This window comes from Polyodon spathula, chromosome 9 (genome assembly GCF_017654505.1).
Source record: "Polyodon spathula isolate WHYD16114869_AA chromosome 9, ASM1765450v1, whole genome shotgun sequence".
NCBI lineage: Eukaryota > Metazoa > Chordata > Actinopteri > Acipenseriformes > Polyodontidae > Polyodon > Polyodon spathula.
The window spans coordinates 49,095,501-49,122,950 of record NC_054542.1 but is presented as its reverse complement, the minus strand read 5'-3'; positions in this window follow the sequence as shown (position 1 = coordinate 49,122,950).

Below are 27,450 nucleotides of genomic sequence, written 5' to 3'. Positions count from 1 at the left end.
GGGCTGTGACGCTACCCTGTCACACTTGGTGTCAGAGTGGGATAGTGCCCCTGAAGACTCAGACAAGAACTGCAGGTTGTTGATCATATGGGGACTTTGAGCACGGCTTTCAGGAGTGATCATGGGGAGACCTCCTCCAGCAGGAGGACTACTTCCGCAGCAAGGTGGTCACCCCTCCTTGCTAACCCAATATTCCATTTATATTGAGGTGGTCACCAGAGGAATTTAATCCCCCTCCCTGATAACCCAATATTCTACACACACACACACTTTATACCTCTATGGCCCTGCCACAGTAGCTAAAGGCATTAACCAGTTAATTGTCTCTTATTGAGTTTCTGGGAAACAGTGCTCAAACAAGATCTGCTTTATTGAGATTCCTTTTATGAATATTTGACAAAACAATTATCCAAAACAGTACAAGTAAATGTGTTATTAATCTCTCTCTCTCTCTCTCTCTCTCTCTCTCTCTCTCTCTCTCTCTCTCTCTCTCTCTCTCTCTCTGCCAGCTGGACAAGGGAACAGCGAGATGTTGCAATGAGAACAAGGCAGTCATGTCTGAGCAACGGCCATGTTAAAAACATATTTCATGAACATGATTGTCATGCCCTCAAAGTTTGCAATAAAAAGAAAGAACTCTGCCTCCTGGGTATACAAACAAACTTCTTATTAATAATAATAATATCAACTAATGCAGGAGACAGCATTCAGGTTTAGATGGTGTTACTTTGCATTTATAAGGTAGAACAGGTAGTCAGCAGCTGCGGAAAGCCTTGGGGGATGTATCGATGTCTGCCAAGGTCATAATGATAATGGGTATGGTGCTCAGTGCTATTTTGAGTCCTAAATCTTGAAACCTGAGAAGGCTTGCAACCTGAATATTTAGACATGTGTGAAATGAGTACGCAAAGTGAGAACGTTTTTCGTTTTGGAATTTGTAAACGGGTACTGGATACTCTTAGATGGTGAGAGAGCACAGAGAATGGTTGCAGTTGAAATGCCATTTAGGCACGTGGTATACCTTGACATAATCAAACACAACAGTGCAAAGAAAACACAAGAAATACTCATAAAACAAGCCGTGCAAGGTTGTGTCGCTCCTGGAACACTACCTTAACTAATTAAAGCCTCCACCTTCCATCTTTACTTGTGCAATACAGAGATTATATATATATATATATATATATATATATATATATATATATATATATATATATATATAGTAACAAGATTGCACTCATACGGTTCGTTGCCCCTTTCAAACAGGACACAGGAACAGAAATGGAATTTTTTTTCCAGCGCTGATGCGCTATTTTTAATAATACACACAAAACACAAAATAAACAAAGTCAAATTGGCCACTGATCTTTAAAAATGTATAGAACAAAAGAAAAAAAATCCTATCTCCAACATAGCCCTGGACTAAACAATACCTGATGGTTCATATGCCTCCTTACCATGTCCTATTGTAAAGTCAAAAAGAGTATTACACCTTCATCAATGTTACGCAGCAAGCAAACAAAGGTCATACTCTGGCTCTTGTCACTCAGTCTGCTGGTCTAGTGGTGTCAATCCTCTTGTAGCAACAGGCCCTTTTCTATACACAGCTTGGTATCCACATGCTAATTCAGTACCTGTTGCAGTTTCAAATCAGGGGTCCTAAAATCTGGAGCCTCCATTATGGAAAGTAGACTCCATCACCCATGGTCTGCTGTTAAATGTTTTTATTTTGACTATCCTTTCCAGGTGAGCAGATGGTCTAAGGTAATTCTTAAAAACTATTGTATGAAAGGTATTCAGAAAACTACACACAAATTACAACACCCTTAGTACAACATCTTAGAACCACTATCAAATATAAATTACAGCTGGGTAGCCTTTTCAACATATTCTAGTATTCATATTCTTTCAACAATATGTTTTACTATATTTTTTATTGTTTGTATTAAGCCAAAAGCTAAACGTGTTTTATGGGTAAAGAAATAGTTAAACTATCTTATATTGATATTCATTCATCAACACATATTGTATGCTGTCAAATCCCACCATCTGCTTTATTGTGAATCTCTATTTTTCTCTGTCTAGCTAATTAGAAAATACCAGTCCTACTTTCTGGGAAACCCCAGGACATGTAGAACATGTTACTCCTTATGTGTGAGGCACAATTGCTTTGCCAAACTCCCATGGCAATTGCATTTTCACAGTATGCTGCCAGGAAGTTTGTTATTAACCTGCATGATATAATAGAGTAACTTTAATTAGTCTAGGTAAGGAAAAAATCAGGAACATTAAAAACATAATAATATAATAAATATCAAATTACAAAATATAACACTGAGTTTAAATTTAAATCTAGATAGCTTGCAAACATTAAATCAGTTTGTGAATAATTATCTTTTGCCACCCTCAACCTGTTCTTTTTATCTTCCACTGCTAGCAAGGCAGAAGGAATATATGTTAATTGAAAGCAACAGAAATTGCATGAAACTGCTTGTCCTTGCAAATTACTCTCCATCTGTTCTGTTAATGTGCATTGTTAACACTAGAAGAACCGAAGATATAGTCATACCTAGAAGCCCCGCAGCAGTCTTTCTGAAGGCTGTATTCAAAACACTGTAAACAGTATAATGAAAGGAGAAACAGATGGATGCAATTCATTTTTTTAAATTGAGTACACCACAAACACCTGAACAACTTAAACCAATTTATATTATATATATATATAATATATATTATATATATATATATATATATACCACACCACACACACACACACACACACAGTAGTGTGCAAAAGTTTTAGGCAGGTGTGAAAAAATGCTGTAAAGTAAGAATGCTTTCAAAAATAGACATGTTAATAGATTATATTTATCAATTAATTAAATGCAAAGTGAGTGAACAGAAGAAAAATCTACATCAAATGAATATTTGGTGTGACCACTCTTTGCCTTCAAAACAGTATCAATTCTTCTAGGTACACTTGCACACAGTTTTTGAAGGAACTTGGCAGGTAGGTTTGCCCAAACATTGTGGAGAACTAACCCCTGTTCTTCTGTGGATTTAAGCAGCTTCAGTTGCTTCTCTGTCTTCATGTAATCCCAGACAGACTCGATGATGTTGAGATCAGGGCTCTGTGGGGGCCATACTATCACTTCCAGGACTCCTTGTTCTTCTTTACGCTGAAGATAGTTCTTAATGACTTTCGCTGTATGTTTGGGGTCGTTGTCATGCTGCAGAATAAATTTGGGGCCAATCAGATGCCTCCATGATGGTATTGCATGATGGATAAGTATCTGCCTGTACTTCTCAACATTGAGGAGACCACTAATTCTGACCAAATCCTCCATTTTCAGAAATGCAGCCCCAAACTTGCAAGAAACCTCCACAATGCTTCACTGTTGCATGCAGATATTTATTCGTGTACCGCTCTCCAGCCCTTCGGTGAACAAACTGCCTTCTGCTACAGCCAAATATTTCAAATTTTGACTCATCAGTCCAGATCACCTGCTGCCATTTTTCTGCACCCCAGTTCCTGTGTTTTTGTGCATAGTTAAGTGGCTTGAAATTTCTGCCTGGGATACACCTTATTGATGCAGTATAACTACCTTGTGTCTTGTTGCTGTGCTCAGTCTTGCCATGGTGTATGACTTTTGACAGCAAACTGTCTTCAGCAACCTCACCTTGTTAGCTGAGTTTGGCTGTTCCTCACCCAGTATTATTCCTCCTACACAGCTGTTTCTGATTCAGTTAATGATTGTGTTTCAACCTACATATTGAATTGATGATCATTAGCACCTGTTTGCTATAATTGTTTAATCGTACACCTGACTATGTGCCTACACAATCCCTGACTTTGTGCAAGTGTACCTAGAAGAATTGATGCTGTTTTGAAGGCAAAGGGTGGTCACACCAAATATTCATTTGATTTATCAATTAACTAAATGCTTTGCATTTAGTTAATTGATAAATATAATCTATTAACATGTCTATTTTTGAAAGCATTCTTACTTTACAGCATTTTTTTCACACCTGCCTAAAACTTTTGCACAGTACTGTATATATATATATATATATATATATATATATATATATATATATATATATATATATATATATATATATATATATATATATATATATTACAAATCAAAACAAGAAAATGTAAGTAAATAAACATCTGAACAGACATCGGTTTACTACATACGGTATATTTTTTACTTTTTAACAGCAATCAGTTTATTATCAGATGCGCAAAAGCAACTGAACAATGTAGAAAAAAAAGACATTTTACAGAAGCGCGCAATACAAGAAGAAATTCCTTTACCTGAGTCTAAGGCTGTTCACAATCAACACCTATAATATGCTTCTCCACGCCATCTTTCTGCACAGTGCACAGCTGTCCGAAATGCTTCTTGCGAAGTTCCTGTGCTAAGTGTAAAATATATTCTCTCCTTGGTAAATTCTTCTCCGTGCATTATTTGTAAAGTACCCAGGAGTTACTGGCTGCTAGGTCCAATACATTGTAAAACACCTGAACAGACCACCGTCGGGAGCCAGCTTTCACGGAATACTTCCGTGCCATCAGATCCAAAACATCAACTCCATATTTCGTTGTGTAGTAAAACTCCAGGGTCTCTGGTATTTATTTTCACTAGTCCCGATGCTAATCGACTGACCAAAGCAGCACAGCTGGCAAGCAGGCGCCAGCCTTCAAATGGCTGATTGAAAACAATAGTCTGTCAGTCATTCACTGAGGCAGAGAGGAGAGACTAATTTGATTACAGCTAAACACATTGCAGACTGGTAAATAAAAATAATAAAGTAGAATACTGTTCTGTATAATCAAAAAACAATTGTTTCCTGTGTGGCTGTCAATGTGACTGCTCCCGGGGCTTTTAGGTATAATGTAATATAGCTCCTTTATTTCTGCACTCTCGCATTTCATGCTTTGTGAGAGTATTTAGTACATACGGACAGAAAGGTACATGAATGCGCAACCCCATATGTGTTACACGACTGGAGAAAATTACATTTTAAAACCAAAAACTGCCAAAATGACCATCGCAGGGCTTATAGTGTTAAACACATTGTTCATACAGCTTCAAATATTAGGTTATTTGTGTTGAGTATATTGCTTTGTTGTAATGTGGAGTGTATGGGACACCAGGACTTTAAGAAACATACAATGTTTCCAGGTAAACAATCCAATAACGTACTAGACTTCTGCACCCTCTAAGAGACGCATGTTACTGTATACTGAGGTTATACTTCATAGCTGGACTATGAAGGTCAGTTGTTCTGTATGTTATATCATGCAAGCAAGCCTTATGCCTTTGAAAATTCAAATCCATTAAGGATCATCACAGAAACATCAAGAAAAGCAAGTGAAGATACTTCTGACTGCTGATTTTCTTTCCCTTGCATCTCGGTTTGTGTGATGTGTCAATCAGTCCTTAACCGTGCTTAGATAAATGTTATTTGAAGCATGTCTTTGTAAAATGTCACATTTCCATTTATAACCTTCATCTGAATTTCAACAAAGCTGAGGCATTAATATCCTTTGCTAACTGCTGCGGATGTGATAAATAGGGAACAGCAGGTAATAAGCAGAAAATGTCAAATGAAAAAATAAATATATATGTAGAGCTTTTGTGCATTACAAGACTTAATCCTGGCTTAGCTGCTGCTTTTATAAATTCAGTGGAGCACAGCAAGGGTGACAATAGCTTTATGGTATATTAATTATGAAGCCAACTCTGTTTGGTTTAGCAAGCGGAAAAAGTCTGTGACTCAGGGACTAAGATGATAATTAAATTGTCTTTCTTGCTGTGACTGTAGCATTTCAATGTGTTACAATGAAACCCATATTATAATAAAAAGCTGAAAGTTAGGTAAATCAATACAAACATTGTGTTTTACCACTCATTGTATAGTGTCACATCCCAGTTCATAAGCTTGAAGCAATGCATTCTGGGACTTGTTTTCCTTACATCTCTCCATAACTAATGTGCTGTAACCAGTACCCGCTCCTTAGTCAGCACTACCCAGCATTCCCCAGGTCCACACCCCTAACAGAGGCCCAGCAGCCCTTGGGCCTGCTTCTGAAGAAAAATGAAGTTAACATACACCAAACCTAACAAGATTTCTAATCTGACAGGGCTCCATAACTTTTATACAAAGTAAAACAGTTTCAAGACAACAGGCAAACTGAGGCTAAAAATCACCTTTGAAAGTTATATAAAAGTGCACACCCCATCACAGCTGGAAAAAAAAAAAAAAATCCATTGAGTTTTCTACTGAGTTGAATGAAAAAAAGAGGCAGAGCAGGGCACCATGGAGTGAAATGGAACAGTGCCAGCTTTTGGATTGAGACAGGGATTTCTTCCAGTTGGGCCTGTCTGTTTCATGTCATGAGCAAACGCATGGCCACATTTTCAAAGATTATAGTAACCCTGGCCTCCTACCCTCTGCCTTTAGTTTGTGTGTACCCGAGAGCTAGTTTTGAAAGCTCTTGGCACCTGCTGATCAGAAGATCATTTTAGTAGTTTGTGTGTCATGGCAGAGTCTAGGACACAGAACTCAAGGACACAAGAACAAGAGAACTAATCCTCCCCTGGAGCTTGAGACTCAGTCTGACTGAAAAAAACATTGCTGACGATGATTTAACTTACAGGGGTTTGCAGCTGTTGCTCTGCTGGCATTAAAGAGGTGAACGATTTAAAAAAACGTTTTGCCTCTTTGATTTATTTATTCTGTTGTGTCATGTTTTTTTTTTTTAGTCAAAGCTTTTCTTCAATTTTATTTTTTTTTTGTAAAGATGATACAGAATTTATACAGAATAGAAAATATCATGTGTTGTGATATCGTACAGGCAGTCTGCAACACAGCTGGACAACTTCAGTTACAGGGTAATGGTACACAGCAAGATACAGGGGAGATAAGAAACACAGTAAGGCAATAAGAGAAATCCAGAACCAAACAAGTTACACGCTGCAGAACAAACAAAAACAGATAAGCTACAAGCAGCACAGTGTTTCCCAATACTGTCATTGTGACATCTGTGAAAGTAATATGTCCTTGCTACAGACCCAAACTTAGCATCATAATGGGAGTTGGCAAATAAGGAATTAGTGTGCCATGTATTTTAAGATGCTAACTGCATATATCCAAATACCGTGAGAAATGCATACCTTAACTGATTAAAGGCAGAAATATAAGTGGTTAGTATGGTCAATTATTACCTTACACGTACTACTTAGCGTAAATGTCCGATTAATCAGAATTCCTTAAATAGCTACTGACCTTTATTGTAATGCTGCTCCTAACGCAGTTTTATAAGACTGGATGGTCCATGTATACAGAATCCAACATGCCCAATGATAGATGACGGCTGCTTGTTCTGGTCATATGGAGTGGATTGATTTATAAGCCTTGTCGCAGGTATGAGAGAAACTGCATCCTTGAGCTTGCAGCCCCAAAGGCCTTTCCAATCTCACTTCAATCCCCTATGCACAGCAAATCAAACTTTCTTCATAATGCTTCAAAATGGAAACTGAAAGCTTTAGTAGGAGGTAAAAGTGCTAGGCAGTCAAAGGACACAATATGAAGCAAAGTTAAACCTTTTGTATGTCATGTAAATAGAATGGTACCCCACCCCTTCTTGAATATGCAACTTTATATTATACAGGCCATACAATTGTAAATTCAGACATTTTAAATTTTGTATAATTAGTCTTAATCTGAAGGTAAGAGAAGGTGCCTGTATCAGTTATATAAAACAATTCAAAATATAGTTACTATCATTTTTCAATGTCCAATAATGACTTACTGTTAAAAAAATTAAATCGACCCAGAAACTCGATTATATATATATATATATATATATATATATATATATATATATATATATATATATATATATTATATATATATAGATCTAATCTATGAAACATATATAACAAGCTAATAATCTATTTATAAAGGACACCTTTAATATAAAGTGTTATCTAATTTTCTCCAAATTAAATACCTCAACGTTACAGTATTATCACACAGCAACAGGGTGTTACTGTACTTGCCAACCTGCATAGAGACCTGTTTGGCCTAGTTTAGGAATCATTTAACAGGAGCCTAATTCATGTTTAATTATTTTTTTTCCATACACAATAGGAAGTCGGCTGTCTACAGTTCTAATCTATAATTATACTTTTGTATTTCTAAGTTACATTTTAATTTTTATCTTCTGCTCCTGTAAGAATTATTAGATAAGACATATAAGTTTTAAAATAAACATAAAATAAACCGATAGAAAACTGCAGTCAGGCAGAGAAACGTATTTTAAAACAGATGCCTTGATAAGAAGATTAAACAGCTATATATGGTAATTTACAGGTTATGAAAAACCCATTAATAACATTTAATGACACCTTCTTTGCCATCTGATAATGTGCATAATTAGTTACAGTGCTTGACCCGAAGTGAAGCTGAGCTCGAGCACCCATCACAATTTATCATTTGCTTAAGCCCCGCTCCAAAAATGTAACTTACAAATGTATGAGATAAAATACACAACATGGTATCTTTCATATACTAATTTACTGTGTTGTACAATTATTGATTTAATGCAGGTGCAGTGCTTTGCATGGTAAAGCTGATACGTGAAATTCAATACCAGGCTGAAAAAGAAGTACGAATTTAATCTTTAAAATAAATAGATTAATTTACTTATTTGTGCATTGGTTTAATTGATGGATACTGATAAATGAATGCACCATTGTATAATACACGTTCACCTAATTTGCAATATTCTTTGATTTATTTATTTGGTTTGTCTCTGTAGTTTGTACGCTCACACAGAGCCTTTAAATGGGGGCAGTATTACCTTTTTAATCTGATTGTGTCAGGGCTTCATTTGCAAACTTAAAGATATCGGATCTCACAATTAATGAAGAGGGATAGCATTTTGTTTCTAGACCCAACGTATTGGTGATTTGCAGTAGCTTTCATAGATACCAGTAGGTCTCATGCTTTATTGCTGGTGTTGGTAGCTGCATGCTGACCTTTGTCTAGTCATGTTTTAACATAGTCTTTAGGTTTGAAAAATACCAGCGGCGGTCCAACTGATCTGATGAGCAGGAGTGCTAGTTTGGCTGTTTGGGTTGTGATGTCGCATTTTAAAATAATTAATTCATTCAATTCATAAAACAGGGAAGTGTTTTTTTTTTTTTTTTTTGCACGTTACGTACATAGAGTTTCATATTGTAATGATACCCCTCCTAGTGGCTGATGGGTTTATAACGTTACCATCAGCATAAGACACGTACTTTCCTCTCGACTGGAGCACTTGCTCTTTAGCTGTCTGGTAAGGCGTTCGTCTTCTAAATGCATGGTTATAGGTTCGCATCCCGGTCATGCCATTCCATGCAGTTCAATGGAGTTTAAAACCCAAGGGTTACAATATGATTAATCATTTAACTGTATAATTCTTATCTCTCAGATAAAAAGTACCAGATCTGGAATCCAATGTAATCTGACACAAACTAAGCTCTGATCAGGATGATATTGAGCAGGTCCATAAATCTGCTGATCAGAAAACGAACAACCTGCAGAATGCCAGTTTTTAGTTTCAGGGTCACAGTGATTGTGTCTCATATGTGACTGCCCAGATCCTAGACAGCTATCACCCCAAACACCAAAGTACATTTCAACAGAGGCATCCTTAAACATGTGACTGCCCAGATCCTAGACAGCTATCACCCCAAACACCAAAGTACATTTCAACAGAGGCATCCTTAAACATGTGACTGCCCAGATCCTAGACAGCTATCACCCCAAACACCAAAGTACATTTCAACAGAGGCATCCTTAAACATGTGACTGCCCAGATCCTAGACAGCTATCACCCCAAACACCAAAGTACATTTCAACAGAGGCATCCTTAAACATGTGACTGCCCAGATCCTAGACAGCTATCACCCCAAACACCAAAGTACATTTCAACAGAGGCATCCTTAAACATGTGACTGCCCAGATCCTAGACAGCTATCACCCCAAACACCAAAGTACATTTCAACAGAGGAATCCTTAAACACATCCCTAAAAAAATTCAGGGTCTATATTTTAACATCAGTGTATCCATTTTTCAATGTTAATTATATTGAAACATTTAAAGAAAAACTCTACTAGGGTGTTGCAGACCAAGGTGAGTGTTTTTACAATGCATCTCTCCAGCATGTTCACTCTGGTGTCAAATGACTGCTGTTTACCGTTAGCTCCCCCCGTGCCTAGGCTGCACACCATGAGCACAGAAACAGCCCTTCCTCATCTCTTCAGCTGTGTGAGCCTGCCCCTTGATGTTTAGCCAACAATAAAATAATGAAATGCATTTAAATCCACTTTTTTTTGTTATTGCTTTACAAAAATTGAATACTCCTCCCTTATTTGGTGGTTAGTTAAACTAATTAATAATTTGCCAGATCACTAAGCTTGCAAATACATTTCGTTACAGACTGAGCTATCTGTTGGTTCTACGTTCCTTGTGTTGGTGTCAGATTTTGGGCTTCGATTGCACGAAAGTTTTAAAGCTACATTGTATATGTTCATATTCCTTATAGATTTAAAGAGTAAGTAGAGTGGTTCCAAAAAAATATAGCGTTACCCATTCCAACATGTTGCTATAACACGTTTAAATAATGGACCTGTCATTTTTCTTTTAATTGTTAACATCCTGACAGCTTTTTACACTTATAACTTTAAAGTCTGTTTCTAAATGGCCGGTCTAGTGCACTGATAGTGTAAAGATTATTGCCCACATTATCAAACAGGGAACACAGCAATAGCAATTCATATGGAAAAGAAAAGACAGAGCACTTGTTGTTATTTACTTATTCCTGCAGTGCTTTAGAGGACAGATCTCAAACCCTAGTGTACTGGAGCAGCCATTTTGAAAAGAGCTTTAAAACAGACTTTAAAGTTGCAAGTGTAAAAAGTTGTCAGTATATTAACAATGAAAAGAAAAATGACAGGTACATTATTTAAACAGTTGTAGCAACACATGGGGATGTGTAATGTTATATTTTTCGGAACCCTGCTACTTTTTAAATTAAATAAAATAAATAAATAAATAAATTCTCTCTCCATTATCAAGGAAATGTGACTTGCACATTCCTCACACTACTGCATGTGTGAAAGCAAAAATATAGTAACCCCTTAAGGTACACAAGAAATTGAACGGTTGTTGAAACGGTTTCTTCCTAAACTACATTTGGCAGTGACTCAAGTATCATGAGGAAACTGACAATTTGGATGAGCAGATCCAACCTGTTTCATGCACCACTTGGGACAAATGAGAAAGTTAGCATCTTTGTATTTGTGGGACGCTTATGCCTCGTGTACCTTAAAAGTTTAGAAAGGGTGAGTAAAACTTGACCAAATAAGAAGAACCAAACCTACAAGGGGCCTGAGGTTTAGAATCATGTGATACCATTTACAACCTTTCGAATTATTGACTCTTAAGATATAGGTGTTTATAGGTTTGTTGTTTTATAATCAAGGCAATAAAAAGGAAGTACAGAAAGTTGTTTGTCCTTTTAAGTTATGTTCAGCCTTGGTTTGGTGAGTTGATAATTGATTGCTTTCCAGTCCCTTAACATTAAGATAAGATGCGACTGTGTCACCTGGTCCAGGTTTATGTTCTGCACTTCAAGCATTGGTTAGGGTGAACTCTATCAGCTCATTTTAAGATTTTAAAGACTTCAATCATTTCCCCACTATTTCTTCTTTGTTCTAAGCTAAATATATTCAGTAATTTCAGCTGCTATTAAGAGCTTTTCCTTTAGCACTTGGGATTATTGCTCTTTCTTGGCACCGGGGTTGAATGGAACTGGACGCAGTATTCGAAACGCGTGTCGGACACTGCCCTACGCCTTGTGTCAAAGAAGTCTGAGAGTTTTGAGCGCCCGTTTCTGAATCCCTGTTGACTGTTCCCTCTTAGGATCGATTCAAAGATTTCACATGTTATGGAGGTGAAGCTGATGGGTCTGTACCTTCCTGGTTTGGTCTTATCTCCCTTTTTAAATGTAGATTCTGCCTTTGCAACACACCAGTCAGCAGGGACTGTATTTTTTAAGACAAACATTTTGTCAATAAATAAACTCCTGTAACAACCCCATATTTGAAGCATCTATAATCAAGTAAGGCCACATTGGAATGCTGACAAATGTACATACTTTCTGTTAATATTTACAGGTTTTGTGCAGAAACTATACTTTAGACTTTTAAAAGAAATACTGTAGTTATTATCCATACTTTTAGTTTGAAACAAAAGTTACCATCAATGTTCTGGGAAACTAAGCATGTGGATAAATTTCAAGTTTGATAAAAGTGAAAAACTACAGTTTTACCCATAAAAACTTATTTTCACCAAACATATTTGTTTTTGTAGCATGTTGCTTCAAATTGTTTAAAAATGAAGAAACTTGTTTTCTTTGTGTGTGCTTAACAATCCTGGGTGGCTGTTCCCAATCCAGAATGTACTGTAAATGTACTGCAATTGACTTCTATTGTCAAGTGCTTCCTGCTGGTTATTGTGGGACTGATCATCTGCAAAAGCACACATTTCTGCAAAATCACTCATGAAACATATTGCAATCCTAGTGACTGCTGGATAAGTATAAGTGTGTGTGAACAGGGAAAAGTGCTCAGGGAGATGTATTGGCTCTCCTGTGGGGTAAAAGTAGAAAATGTGCCTCATTATACTCCAATGACACTTTCCAGGCTTAGCTATGGCTTCTGGATGGAGTAGGTCAGGAATTTCAAATTAAGCACAAAAATAGAAGTAAAATTGATATCTGCAAGAAATCAGCTGTACAAAAACAAACACTTTAAGCATTTAAAAAAAAGAAAGAAAAAACAGCCTTAATGGAATTTCAACAGATAACCTGCTATACTTGTCAGACCTCAAATGCTCATTCAATATGAATCTCTTCTGTGAACCTGTGCACTGGAATTTGAGCGTTCCATTACTGGAGTGTGACTCGCACACAACAAACTTCCAGGCATCGTGAATCAGTCACAACCATTCACCTACTGCCAGTATCTTACACTACTGTTAGCAACATAAGCTGACAGGCTGCAAAGCTGGCTGTGATGGTTATGGGAATGCACTGCAGTCAAGCTTACCTGCTTACTGTACCTGCTGAAAGCATACCAGATGAACAAACTGTTCAGGGAAGAGCATCATTTACACCTTTCTCTTGCCTGGTGCATTGAGACCCCACATTTCTCATGACACAAGAATGCTGTTTGTCATGTGCTGAGAGAATGTCCAAATATGTCAAGAAACATAAACATTTCAATTTAATATTTGGTATAGCTGTAGCATCTACACTTTGGAAATCTTACAATATCAGGTCTTGTCATAGTTTGGATGAAGAAAATTGTTTTGCAATTGTCCAATAGCCTTCTGTTCAGACAGGGGTTAACTTATCTCAAAGAAAAATCAGATTTCAACAGTGCGGAAATATTGCAAGCCATTTCAATAATGGTTTTGTAAATACAGTTGGTTCCCTCCACACTCAAAGTCTTTAATGCTTTCAACTGTGAAATGGTACTTTAGTTTATCATCGTCTCGGATGTAAAGAATTGGCTGAGGCATGAGTTGGTTGCATTGGGCCAGGTTATCACTGAATTTGATTTAAATCTTCCTATCTAAGCCAGAGGCATGACAACTATTGTACCCACATGTGCTATGTGTGCGCCCACTGTAGCTCCCACAGTGAGAAACAAAGTCCTGTGCCTATATTCTATGAAGTGTAAAATCAGGAATTGGCAAAAGCAGGCACATGGGCTTTTAATTAATTCAGAGTACCCTGGAAAGACAGATTGAGTAATGCTCAGACTGAGAGTGGATGCTTCAGCCCATGCATAATTAATTGTACCAGCTAAAAACATAAGAAGGGCTAATCAGATGATTTCTAACAATGCATAAACGTTTTTTTTTTTTTTTTTTTTTTTTTTTTTTTTTTAATTTAGTTTTGACCAGTTAATTCATTTCACACTGGGTTATGGATTGGGTCACCCTGTCCATGTCTTCTACAGTAACAACAAATGCTGCTTGTTCAGTCCAACTTGTTCAATACAACCGGTTCAATCAGAAATATTGCATTTGTTTCCTGACTGCTCTTCTAGTTCAGCATTTTGATTGATTGATCCTGCCTTCATGCTACACCACAGGTTCAGAGGGACAGGGCAGGCTGAAATGTTACAGGCACCGTTTGACTAGGGAAGATGCAAGATGTACAGGGGAGTGAAATCTGCTGTCCGTCTAAACTCTGTTGTGTTCTTAGCAAATAGATTTCTCACTCAAGGTTTTGTTACTGGTTCTTATTTAACCCTAACCAACAAAAATAATGTTTTTATTCATGTATATGGATTGTATGTATTCTTAAACCTGTCAAAACAATTGTGATTATGTTGAAAGGTATAATACAGGAGTATGAACAACAAAGCAGGAAGCTCAGGAAAGTAATGTTTTGTTTTTTATACCCTACAGCCTACTCAGTAACACTTTAATGACCTGTCAAAGACCACAGCAATAAAGAGTGGGGGGTGTATTGTAACAGCAAGGGCAGCTATAGCCAGACTAAGCAACCACCACTACCACCTGGAGAAGTCTGACTGTGCCAGTTCTATAAAGAGCAGCTCAAATTAGCTTTTACATTTTACCCTAATTTATCAGCACAGGTTATTTCATTGTAAGAAAGAGCAGTGATTCACATGGTATACAACTTATTTCTATACATTTATTTGACTTGTTGGTCCAGTGGTTAAAGAAAGGGGTTTGTTACCAGGAGGTTCCAGGTTCAATAACAGCTCAGCCACTGACTCACTGCGTGTGACCCTGAGCAAGTCACTTGACCTCCTTGTGCTCTGTCCTTCGGATGAGATGTAAAACCAAGGCAGTGTTTTGGAATATTCCAGTTAACTTTCTGTAGGAAACAGATGGTTTACATACATTTAAATAATTAGTGGCACAGAGGAATCATTTGTGAATAAAAGCAATTAATTGCAGACCTGCTGTGTGATTATTAGCAGTATGCCAGTATGCCAATGGCTCATGATAATGTAAGCTTATTAGTTTACAGTTAGGTTGACATGGATTTAATGTAATGGCAAGCAAACTTTATTATGAAAACCTGCTCTTAAGTATTTTACAGTCTCCTCCTTTATTTATGGGCAACCCATCCCTAGTGGTAAAAAAAAGGGTACAAACCCTTTAGTTGTGAAGTATGACATTCAGTGAGCACTGGAGAGCAGCTGAATAGGAGCCAGATTTGGAAGCGCTAAATCACACAATACCAATCAGCAATCAAGCAGTTTACAGTACCTGATTATTCAATAAGAGAGGTGTTATTGAATGTTATATTCATGGTCAGGTAGACAGGACAGAAGGATACAAGAAATTTAAAGCATACTTTAAATACTATCTTTCTGTCTGTAAAGATATGAAAAAAAAAAAAAAAAAACATTATTGTAATGATTTAATGACTGAGGTATTTAGATATACTGCTGTTAAAACAAATTGGATATAGCCCAATCAGTTAACTAAATGTGGAACTTTCCATGAGTGCAAGTTACCTGTACAACGTGAAACAAGCCTTATTCTTTGCTAAAATCTATTCACAAATATTAACTTGCAATTCATTCTGTTTTGTTGTTATCAAATTAAGCTTTGTAAAAACAATAAAGTCCTCGCCTGTTTCTAACTTGTGTTGAAGTGTGTTTTTATTTATAAGTGTTGACTTATTTTAATCTGATAGTTAAAAGTCTGTTTTGATCCCTGTTCTGTCACGCTAGAAACTAATTCCAGACTTGATTGAGTTTGGTTTTGTCTTCAGTGTAGACACACTAACGCTGGAGTTGACTCAGCAGTGCAGTTCTTCGGTCAGCCAAACTCAAGGTAAGTGTGAACAAAACTGAGCCTTGCTTCAGTCTGCACTCAAATTGGGAAGTCTGTCTTGAATATCAGATTCTCCTCTTCAGATCACGTAGGATGCATAACAGCAGATCAGCACTTGCTTCCTACTGCAGACCAATGTAACACTGATTTTGAAGCAGGTTTCTTAAGCATTATATAAAAGGGTTATTTCTGTAGGATTTTTTGTTTAATTCCAAATATCTTGACACACCAGCCAGGGTCAGTAATATCCACAACATTGCGTCCAATGACTCAACACCGTTATGCTTACAGATTTTCAGGGTGGAGTTGCAATAATAACTCTTGTGCTGAGTTTGTAGTCAGGACTGGGGTTGTCTGTGATTGATGAGCCATTTTGTTATTTTAGAAACATGGTCAGGTCTCCTCAATGTATGGTTGTAAAAATAGTATATAAATGAAAGATATTTAAAATGCAATTACAGATAGCGTTCCAGTCATGATCCTAGTCACAACATGGTTAACCTCGTTCTTTCCATCATAATGACTTCTGTTTTTCAGAATCGTCCCCACCCCCCCACTCTTTACCGAGCTGATATCAAGGATGATCTCTGACTACCCCTGTCTACCCCTGTCGGCCCCTGTCTCCCTTTGTCTACCCCTGTCTGCCCATCTGCCCCTGTCGTCCCCTGTCTGCCCCTGTCTACCCCTGCCGGCCCCTGTCGGCCCCTGTCTGCCCCTGTCTGCCCCTGTCTGCCCCTGTCTAACCTTGTCTACCCCTGTCTGCCCATGTCTGCCCCTGTCTACCCATCTACCCTTGTCTACTCCTGTCTACCCCTGCCTGCCCTTGTCTACACCTGTCTGCCCCTGTCTGCCCCCGTCTACCCCTTGTTCCTCTGAAGATTTACACCCAGCTCTGATCTGGACTGAGCTTCATTAATGTGACAGATTCCATTCTGTCTGCAGAATTTGTGCACACTTCATTAAGGTGCAAGTAGGTAAGGGTATGAAAATACAACATTTTACTTATTTATGTTTTCTGCTATGAAAGCCTTATAATGCTATTTGAAGCAACATTAACCATTTACTGTAAAGTTCTGAAAAGTCAACTGCTTGTTGTCTATACTGCTAACTTAACACATTTCCTATAAACTTTGCCTGGGAGTTTATATACCTACTGGATGCCGAAAAGCAGCACACCCACACCCATAAAAATCTTGTTCACCGTAAGCTGAATAAAAATCATAGGTTAAAAAATATTCCATATTGAAAGGGAGCTGAAACACTACTAGTGATACCACTACTATAGACAGCAGTGAACTGTTATTGCAATTAAATGGCACTATACATTCAATAAGGACATAGTATACTTTCCAGGTACCATGTCATTTTACTACATTTCTTTATCATTTCAATCCAGCACCAATAAGAACCAATCTCATTTTATACAGCTCATGACTACCTCAGCCTCCATTTTTATTTTCAATATCAGCATAGTTTTCAGTGAAAGTCTCTCTCAGTAAAGCTGAACTCATGCTGGTATTTTGAAAGACTGTTCTTTAGACCTCTTGCAGAGTGAAAAGGAACTTGTCTATTATGCGATAGAGAATCACAAGTCCCAGCCCAGCCCAGGTGTTGTTCCTAGAGCATGTCAGAACTCCAGGAACAGCACAGCTGAAGGATCACAGGGATGGTTCTTTATCACCTTTTTAAATAACCTGTGTGAAGGTAAGAGCTCCTGCAGAATCACAGGAGATAACTGTTTCTGATGCTCACCCTCTGCAGGTTTTAGTATGTGATGCTTTCTGCACTTTCATTTGGGGATGAAGGCGTGGAATCGACAGTACTAAGACTTGTTCCAGTCAAAAGCCCAGTCTCTTATTACAGAAGCTGACCCAAAACCACCCGAAACTGTCATCGATCAACTGGATAATAAATAAAAAAGCAGATGGGGCAAAGGTTACAGGATTGAAGTGGAAAGCTTGCCGGACCTCGAGTCCAGAGATACATCCCTGATGTAAGAGCAGCTGACAGGTATGAGGACTGTGTGAGGATGAAAGATTCTCACATAGCTCCGTGCACTTGAGAGGCATAAGGTAAACTGTCTCTCTGTGTCAATTCACATATTGTACAGTGCAGGTTTAGTGGGAGCTTTAGGGATCCATTAAAATCTTTTTTTTTTTTTTCCCACTAAATGTTTCTTTTCTGATATAGGGCCTGTGAGAGGGGAGGAATCAGTGATGTCTCTCATTCTTTTTGTGTTATGCTTTTCATGCCAAATCAGTTTTAAATACCTTGTAAACCAAACATATGCATCCACTTTTAAGGGCAACAAAGCTTGTTCTGTGCAATGAATAAAATATTGATTTATGAAATATTAAAAAATAATATTGATTTTTAATTCAAATCTAGATTAGGTTCTCACGTTCAAATCAAACAGTTTTAAGAGTTGAAAGACCGATTCACTAGACACACAAAAAAATATATATATTTAAAAAAAAAGGTTTATTAATTAGAATCGAAAATGAATCATCATACTAGGAATTTAAAAGCTGCATTAGTATAAAAACAAATCATATAAAATCTAGTGGCTCCATTTCTAACATTCATTAGGGTTTTAGTTTACAGAGTCGTCTCCAAGTATATTTGAACAGGAAAAGGTAAAACAATTGATTGGAATTCATCAATTCTGCTGGAAGAACACATTGAACTCTGCATTGTACTTGTATACGCAACAGCAGTTTATAGAAGCAATAAAACACAGACATTCATTTGGAGCTGGACTGTTCCTGCTGTGTTGGTAAAAATATGTACAGGGTTAAAGTTGTTGGCTACTTTGGAGAGAGAACTGAGAGAGAGAGAGAGAGAGAGAGAGAGAGAGAGAGAGAGAGAGAGAGAGAGAGAGAGAGAGAGAGAGAGAGAGAGAGAGAGGCCATTCATCTCATTGCTTGCTAAATTCGACCATCCATCACAATAATAGTGTGCATAAAGGAAGAGACAGGACAAACAGCTAGCTGAGAGCATTGTCTTGTGATGTAGGCAGGTCATTTTATTCTGCAATACAAGACCCCTGTGGAGATGTTGTTTGGCACAGAATACTGTTCCCTTTAGTCTGGTGAATGAACATTTCTGATTCCTGACATGTCCTTTCAAGGCTGTCACTCCACATTGATATCCAGATACCTTATCCAAGCTAGCAGCACCCTCTATAATTATACAGAAACACAAGCAACGACCAGCGATTGTACTGAGCTCAATTAGTACATAATGAAAATCCAGCCCTTGTTCAATATTTCATCTACATGTCCCATAACCTGAATTAATCAATAAGTAACCTTCTGTATGCTTTGTTATTAAATTATGCAGTGAAATGGGGGCTTTATGGTCAGTCATACACGACTCACAAGATACTACACCGGCAAAAAAAAAAAAACCCATATACTTGAATTATAGAAATAATAACCAACTGTCTCAAGAGGGCTCAACTCAAGTCTTTATTCTGCCTCAGAGTGATGTTAGCATGCATCAGTGACTGGCTGAGGTCTTTATTACAATTATTTTCTCTTTAGTCCTCAGGGTCCCATAGCATGTATTTCGCATAGTACAACAGAATGCTGCATGGAGGGACTAAAAAACAAGTGTAATGTGCAGTACAAACTTTAGTGTACTGAAAAGCACCTGACTGAATTACTCTTTATCACCGTCACTAATTGAGCTTAATACTGTATATTTAGTATATATGTAGGTTTTAGGTATTCAGACGGATTTCATTATGAATTTGTAGCCGTTATTTGAAAGTTTTAAATAACGTTGTGTTCATTTTATCCTGTTTTTAAATAACTTTGTGTTCGTTTTACCCTGTATTTAAATAACTTCGTGTTTGTTTTACTCTGTATTTAAATAACTTTGTGTTCATTTTACCCTGTATTTAAATAACTTCGTGTTTGTTTTACTCTGTATTTAAATAACTTTGTGTTTGTTTTACCCTGTATTTAAATAACTTCGTGTTTGTTTTACTCTGTATTTAAATAACTTTGTGTTTGTTTTGCCCTGTATTTAAATAACTTTGTGTTCAACAGATTCCTACCTACTATCAATAATTTAAACAGTTAAGCCCAATGAGCATTAATTCGAAAATACTTGCATTAGTACTAATACATTACTAATACATACTTACTGAATTACTACTATTCTGAAGAAAAGGCACAGGCAAATTGTCATAGACAACTACAATCATTTTAACTGCTATGAAACAATAATGTAACGTCGCCTTTGTTTGCAACAGAGTTGTGTTTTTGAGTTGTATACTGTTCAAACTGTTTTATTCCTCTTGTTTCCAAATAGCTTTAAAAAGTGCAATTAAAACAAGCACTGTGGTGGAAGAGAGCCACACTCTTTGGACAGCCCTCTTTGTAAAACCTCTGAATGTGTGAACTTTGATCACAAAAATGAGTAAAGATTTACTGCAGTGTTTAAAGGGTATGCTAGCATGTAGATAAACAGCATGAGCTCATTCTTGTTTTGCATTTCAGCTGCCTTTGATGTATGCGATAATTACTGTGTGCCCTATTTAGGATGCAAACATAGATATCCTCTCCCTGTGTAATGAATCATAAACCACAAATATTGTATTTGAGTCATTCAATTGAACTATGTGCAACATAATACTATTCTGTAGACCAGCAAACCTTTTTTTAAACCCTCCCCAGCCTCTTGAGTAGTGTTCTTGCCTAGAGCACTAGTGAGTGCTCCAGATTTGCATGTTATAGGAGGCTGTATGGTCCAGTGTTTAAAGAAATGGGCTTATAACTAACAGGTACCTGGTTCAAATCCCAGCTCAGCCACTGACTCATTGTGTGACCCTGAGCAAGTCTTGTCTCGTAAAGTGATTTGTGATGGTGGTCCACTATGAAAGGCGCTATATAAAGATTATTATTAAGTACATTATAACTAAGCATAATTACATTCTAATTACAATATGTGTAAGTATATATGTACTTACAAAGTAACGTGCACAGTAATTATAGACACCATGTAAAGTGTTACCACTAACATTGTCAATTCCTGTGCCAATACATGTATAAATTAAACAACACATAGTGTAAGTCTGTTACACAAATTGATTTCCAGCCTGTTTACTGATCCCACGATATTGAGCTGTATTTTTTTAATTGTTTGAGTATGTCAATGGGCTTTTGTGTAAATATATAATATACCAAAAATACAATATATGTAAGTTCCAGCTCTGTACTTTACTAATTGTGCATTACATATTGTACATTACTAATTGTGCATTACATATTGTGCATTACATATTGTACATTACTAATTGTGCATTACATATTGTACATTACTAATTGTGCATTACATATTGTACATTACTAATTGTGCATTACATATTGTATATTACTAATTGTGCATTACATATTGTACATTACTAATTGTGCATTACATATTGTACATTACTAATTGTGCATTACATATTGTATATTACTAATTGTGCATTACATATTGTATATTACTAATTGTGCATTACATATTGTATATTACTAATTGTGCATTACATATTGTACATTACTAATTGTGCATTACATATTGTACATTACTAATTGTGCATTACATATTGTACTATTACTAATTGTGCATTACATATTGTACATTACTAATTGTGCATTACATATTGTATATTACTAATTGTGCATTACATATTGTACATTACTAATTGTGCATTACATATTGTACATTACTAATTGTGCATTACATATTGTATTTACTAATTGTGCATTACATATTGTACATTGTGCATTACATATTGTACATTACTAATTGTGCATTACATATTGTACATTACTAATTGTGCATTACATATTGTACATTACTAATTGTGCATTACATATTGTATATTACTAATTGTGCATTACATATTGTACATTACTAATTGTGCATTACATATTGTACATTACTAATTGTGCATTACATATTGTATATTACTAATTGTGCATTACATATTGTACTATTACTAATTGTGCATTACATATTGTACATTACTAATTGTGCGTTACATATTGTACATTACTAATTGTGCATTACATATTTTTCTTAAACATTTTTTTTTGAGGAGTAGCAAGGTTGCTGAGTATCACAGTGATAAAAGTCAGGAAACCAGCAAGTACTGACACTTTATTCTGTATCCAGTTTGTGAATTAGTGGCAGAATTAACTTAGGATATTTGCTATTTGATAATAATACCCTTACTGATACCTGAATACAAGAGAGAAGTAGGTAAAGAAAAAATGATAAATATGTCAATAAATGATCTTTTTCTGATCAGATATAACAGTTAGCAACTCTTCCAAAGAAATGCAATGTTCTAAAAACAATCAGTCAATCAAAACCCTTATTTATTCAGTTGAGTTCATCGAGAACAAATGTTCATTTAAATGACAACAGAAAACAACTTAAAACCATAAATAAGGACTAAGAAACCCATAATACATAAACATACCTGGAAATTATTATTAACAAAATTATTTTGCTCTCTCAAAAAATAGGCATAGAAAGTCAGCATGCCTATATACACGATACAATTCACTGTGAGGTTAAAAAAAAACAATTCAATAGGATGAGATTCATGAAAAAGAATAAAACAACTGAGAGTAAATCTGCCCCTCATGTATAACATCTCTTTCAAAGTAACCTTGGTTCAAACACTTCAGTCCTGAGGTCTGTGACCTTCAACAAAGACAGAGGCTAATTGATACCCATGTGAGCGTGAACCTGAATCGCATACATACTGGCAGCACAATACATGGGACACAAACTTATCAGCAGCTGGAACCTGGAGATAATTGATGAGCTAGGTTGTTCATTGGCTTATGGATATGCCAGATTCTCGGTTAATTGCATATGGCAAGCCTCCAGGCAACCAAATATAGAAGAAAAAAATCTATGATCATTGTTTATTTCAAGTAGAGAATGTCATATTGAAAAATGTCAAAGCATGCTATGAATAAACTTGTGTGAGAATCTAAAACACAGAGAATTCAAAAGGCCTTCCTATACAGTCTGTTGCAGTCCCTGTTGTCTGCACTGAACACATTAGAGTTAGCAGTAATGACTAGGTATGTGAGTGCTAAGTTAAAGGGTCCCAACATTGGAATCTGAAAGCTCTGAATGAAACATATGTAGTATACTTCAGGAGCTGCATTTATATTTTAAGACACAGATCATCAGAGGAGTACAATGTGAAGATCATTAAACTTTGTTGGTAACATTTTACATAAAGTGTCTCAAATTACTGTGTATTTACATAGTAGTTAGTAAATACACGTGTACAGTGTATTTAATGTGTATTTCATTTTCCATGATATAACCCTGACACAAACTCTAAACCAAACCTTAACACTAGCCCAACCCTAACTCTAAAACTGGCGCTAACCCTAATCCTAACCCTAACTCTAAAACTTACCTTAACACTAACCCTAACCTTGACCCAGACTCTAAACCAAACCAAACCTTAACACTAGCCCTAACCCTAACTCTAACTCTAAAACTAACCCTAACCCTAACTCTAACCCTAACCATGACACAAACTCTAAACCAAACCCTAACCCTAAAACTAACCCTAGCCCTAACCCTAACTCTAAAACTAACCATAACCCTAACCCTAACTCTAAAACTAACCCTAACCCTTTTCTGATGCAATTTTGTACTAATATATACCTTGCAAAAAGATGTACACGTTAAGTGCGTTGTAACTATGCATAATAACATTGTAATGATGTGTAAGTGCACATGTATTTTACTAAGTAAATACACAGTAATTAGAGATACAATGTAAAGTTTTAGCACCTTTTTGTTTTTGGAAACCAAAATGAGTTGTATTTTTTATATTTGCAGCAAAAAGAAAATATGATTCACTAGCCTTTGTGCATGAAGTTGGTAGGAACTTGAACTCTGCATGTCTTTATCCCATGTGTCCTGTTACACTACAATGTCATCCCAATCCCATGTGTCCTGTTACACTACAATGTCATCCCAAACCATTAGTGCTCAGATTATGATATACATTCAAACTAAACGCCAGTACTAATGGCATTTATTATTCCCTATGTGGGATGTCTGGAGTGTTTTGTTTTCTTTGTTTGTCCACCTAGAAGACTATCAGGGATTCATTTGCTTCTTTCAAACAAACGTTATGCATTTCCTTAAACTTCAAAAGAACATCTACAGCATAAATCAACATTTCCTGTAAAATATCTATCATTTCAATTCCTTCTTTTCCACCTGGTCTTTTGGTCTGTCCCTCTTACTGTTCTTTTTCCTATTCATTCTATTTGTAATAAAAAGTGGAGGGTGTCATCTTGGTTTATGACACCCTTGCATTGGTGTCCCTTATTTATTTATAATTATTTTTATTTTATAAAAGTAGAACAGTGTGGTCAACATCTGTTAAATGTTTAATCATTGAATGATAATTTGTAATTAAAAAAAAAAACCTGTAATGTACTTGTGAAATTAATTTATACAGTGAAAATTGAATGTATTAATTTTTTAAAATCTTGACTTTGCAGAAAGATTCCCTGCTGGCACAGAAGTTGGAAACTTAGCAGTTTTGTTTTTGTTTCTAGATTTCATTACATGTTGTGATGGAAGCACAAGTACTTATGAATGCTGTAAGGGGAACCTGTGTGTGTTCTTCTGGGTAATGTATCATTCCAATGATGTTGAGCATTCCCTTTCTATTTGGGGGTCAGGAGAATAACAAGTTCCCGAGAGCCCACAATCCAGTTAAGGGTGTGTTTTTAGGCTTATATTGGACAGCTGGGAATGTTTTACTCTGGTAGCTACATTATATCAGATTCCACAGTAATGGACTTACATTTTTATATTAGTTGTTCTACCTTTGACCTCTGAATAATGTGCTCTGCTTTGATCTCAGCTTTTTTTTTTTTTTTTTTTTTTTTTTTATTATTAATCTAGTTTTGCCTCCAGTTAATGGGTCTATTCCAATGACTTAAACAGATGTTAGGATGTAAGTGGTGCGGTATCCAAAAAGAGAGTATAAATACAAAGGTGCCGTTTACAATACCCTCTACCAGCAATGGTACTGGGGATCCAATGGTGGGCTTATTGTTTTATTATTGAATAAACAATAAGCCCAGTCCAATGTGCATCCATGTGCTAAGGGGGTGTGCAATTGCAGGTGCTCCATGGTGCTGTAACAGGTTGAGGTGGGGTGGTAGTGTAGATGTTCCAGGTGGTTGTGCTGGCTCTGTGGTGCTGTAACAGGTTGAGGTGGGGTGGTAGTGTAGATGCTCTAGGTGGTTGTGCTGGCTCTGTGGTGCTGTAACAGGTTGAGGTGGGGTGGTAGTGTAGATGCTCCAGGTGGTTGTGTTGGCTCTGTGGTGCTGTAACAGGTTGAGGTGGGGTGGTAGTGCAGATGGTCCAGGTGGTTGTGTTGGCTCTGTGGTGCTGTAACAGGTTGAGGTGGGGTGGTAGTGCAGATGGTCCAGGTGGTTGTGCTGGCTCTGTGGTGCTGTAACAGGTTGAGGTGGGGTGGTAGTGTAGATGCTCCAGGTGGTTGTGTTGGCTCTGTGGTGCTGTAACAGGTTGAGGTGGGGTGGTAGTGCAGATGCTCCAGGTGGTTGTGCTGGCTCTGTGGTGCTGTAACAGGTTGAGGTGGGGTGGTAGTGCAGATGCTCCAGGTGGTTGTGCTGGCTCTGTGGTGCTGTAACAGGTTGAGGTGGGTGGTAGTGCAGATGCTCCAGGTGGTTGTGTTGGCTCTGTGGTGCTGTAACAGGTTGAGGTTGGTGGTAGTGTAGATGCTCCAGGTGGTTGTTTTTTTTAGTTGCGGTGTGTGGGTTGTTTTCTCTGGTGTGTGTGATTGTTTTTGGCGGTTGGTGGGTTAGAGTAGTACGGGGGTGGTGGGCCGGTTTTTGTGTTTATGGGGGTTGTGTTTGTTTGTGGGACCGTGGTTGCCGTGTCGGTCGATTTGTTGTGCTGCGGGTTCGCAGTGGAGTGGTTGTTGTTTGGTGGTTGTTGATTCGGCGTTGTTTTCTTGTTCTGGTTTTGTGTGTGCGCCGTTGTTTACGCTTTGTTGTGCTGTTGTCGTGGGTTGGTGTGTTTGTGTTTCTTTTGTTTGGTGAGGTTTCTTGTATTAGTTAGGTTTTATCGTTCGTTGTTTGTTTGGTGTCTCGTCTTGTTTTTCTCGCAGTGTTAGGGCTTCTGTGTTGTTTTTTCAAGTTGTTTTTTAATGTTTTTAATTTGTTTTTTGTTTGGTTGTTTTTATTTGTGTTGTTTGGTTTTTTGTGCGCTTTTTTGGGACTTCGTTGTCGTGTGGTCGGCCGTTGGTTAGTTGTGGTGGGAGTTGTGTTTTCTACCAACGTGGGTTTTGGTTAGGGGTTGTTTGTTTAGGTTTTTGTGGTGTGTTTTTTTGTTTTTTGTTGTCCTTTCAGGTTTGTTTCCGGTGTGGTGCGAGGGTTGTAGTTGGAGGCTAGGCAGGTTTTGAGGGGGTTCGTCTGCTGGTTTCGGGCGTTTGTGTTTAGTGGTTTTGGAGTATTTTTGGTTCATTCTGTGTTTGGTGTTTTTTGTCGTTGAGTGGGTTGTTTTGGGTGGTTTTGTTCATTGTTGTGGGTTGGTTTTGTGGCTTCGTTTCGTTTGTTTGTTAATTTGTTTCGTTAGTTTCTGTGTTTTCGTCAGTGGTTTTGAGGGCTTGTGTGTTGGTTTTTTTGTTGGTTGGTTTCGTTTTTTTGGGTTTTTGGTGTGGTTTGTGGGTTTGTGTATCGGGGGGTCGGACGTTTTCCGAGTGTTTTTCTGCTGTTTTTTGGGGGGTTCGTGTTGGGTTTTTTCGAGGGCGTGTTGTCGTTTTTTTCGTTAGTGTTTGTGTTCGTTTTGCTTTGATGGTATGGTTGTTGGCTCTGTGGTGCTGTAACAGGTTGAGGTGGGCTGGTAGTGCAGATGCTCCAGGTGGTTGTGTTGGCTCTGTGGTGCTGTAACAGGTTGAGGTGGGTTGGTAGTGCAGATGCTCCAGGTGGTTGTGTTGGCTCTGTGGTGCTGTAACAGGTTGAGGTGGGGTGGTAGTGCAGATGCTCCAGGTGGTTGTGTTGGCTCTGTGGTGCTGTAACAGGTTGAGGTGGGTGGTAGTGCAGATGCTCCAGGTGGTTGTGCTGGCTCTGTGGTGCTGTAACAGGTTGAGGTGGGGTGGTAGTGCAGATGCTCCAGGTGGTTGTGCTGGCTCTGTGGTGCTGTAACAGGTTGAGGTTGGTGGTAGTGCAGATGCTCCAGGTGGTTGTGCTGGCTCTGTGGTGCTGTAACAGGTTGAGGTGGGGTGGTAGTGCAGATGCTCCAGGTGGTTGTGTTGGCTCTGTGGTGCTGTAACAGGTTGAGGTGGGCTGGTAGTGCAGATGCTCCAGGTGGTTGTGTTGGCTCTGTGGTGCTGTAACAGGTTGAGGTGGGGTGGTAGTGCAGATGGTCCAGGTGGTTGTGCTGGCTCTGTGGTGCTGTAACAGGTTGAG